The sequence below is a fragment of the Octodon degus genome, unplaced genomic scaffold (assembly GCF_000260255.1).
Source record: "Octodon degus isolate 3935 unplaced genomic scaffold, OctDeg1.0 scaffold00040, whole genome shotgun sequence".
Taxonomy (NCBI): Eukaryota; Metazoa; Chordata; class Mammalia; order Rodentia; family Octodontidae; genus Octodon; species Octodon degus.
The window spans coordinates 7,234,896-7,235,946 of NW_004524616.1; positions in this window are offsets into that span (position 1 = coordinate 7,234,896).

Sequence of the window (1,051 nt, forward strand, 5' to 3'; positions counted from 1 at the left end):
TTTCTATTTGTATTTCTTCTTTTGAGTTCTTATATTAGGGAAACTATATGATATTTACACATGTGCGTGTGGTTTATTTCACTTATGAGTATATCTTCAAGTGGCATCCACTTAAATATAAGGGCTTTGAGTTTATCATTCTTTATAGTTGAGTAATACTCCATTGTATAAAAATACCACATCTTTTTCATCCATTCCTCAGATGATGAGCATCTTAGTTGTTTCCAAGATTTGGCTATTACAAATTGTGCTTCTATAAACATAGGCACACATATATCACTATGATACGATGTTAATAATTTTTCTTAAAATTTTAAGAAATCAGGTCCTCAAAATTCAAATACCCAAGCCAGAAGGGTAATCTGGGATATATATGCACTTTTCATATGAAGACATACAAATGGAAAATAAATATAGGAAAAAATGCTCAACATCATTGGCCATTTGAGATATGAAAATAAAAACAACACTGAGTTGCCATCTCAACCTAGATAGAATGGCCACCATCAAGAAGTCACCCAATAACAAATGCTAGAGGGACTGTGGAAAACAAGAAATCCTTTTCCACTGTTGGTGTGAGTATACACTGGTACAGTCTTTATGGAAATTAGTGTGGAGATTGCTCTAAACGCTAGGATTAGAGGTCCCCTTCCACACGGTTTTTCTCTTCCTGGGTGTTTCTCCAGAAGAACTGAAAACATCATAGGACAGTGATATATGTGCTGCCATGTTTATAGCAGCACAAATGGTCATTGCTAAATCTTGGAAACCACCTATACGAGTATCAACTGAAGAACAGATAAAAAAGTTGTACAATTGAGTATTACTCAGCTACGAAAAAGATAAGTTAGAGATTTTTGCAACTAGAAGCCACAGTCATAAGTGAGATAAACCATACACACACAAGTGTAAGCATCATATTATCTGCATAGTATAAAACCTGAAAGAGTAAATAGGACCTTAAAAGTACAGTGGATACTGTAAAGGAGAAAGCAACTGTTCAAAGAGAAGGAATAACTCAGATGAGGAAAAGGAGAAAAGAAAGTAAGAA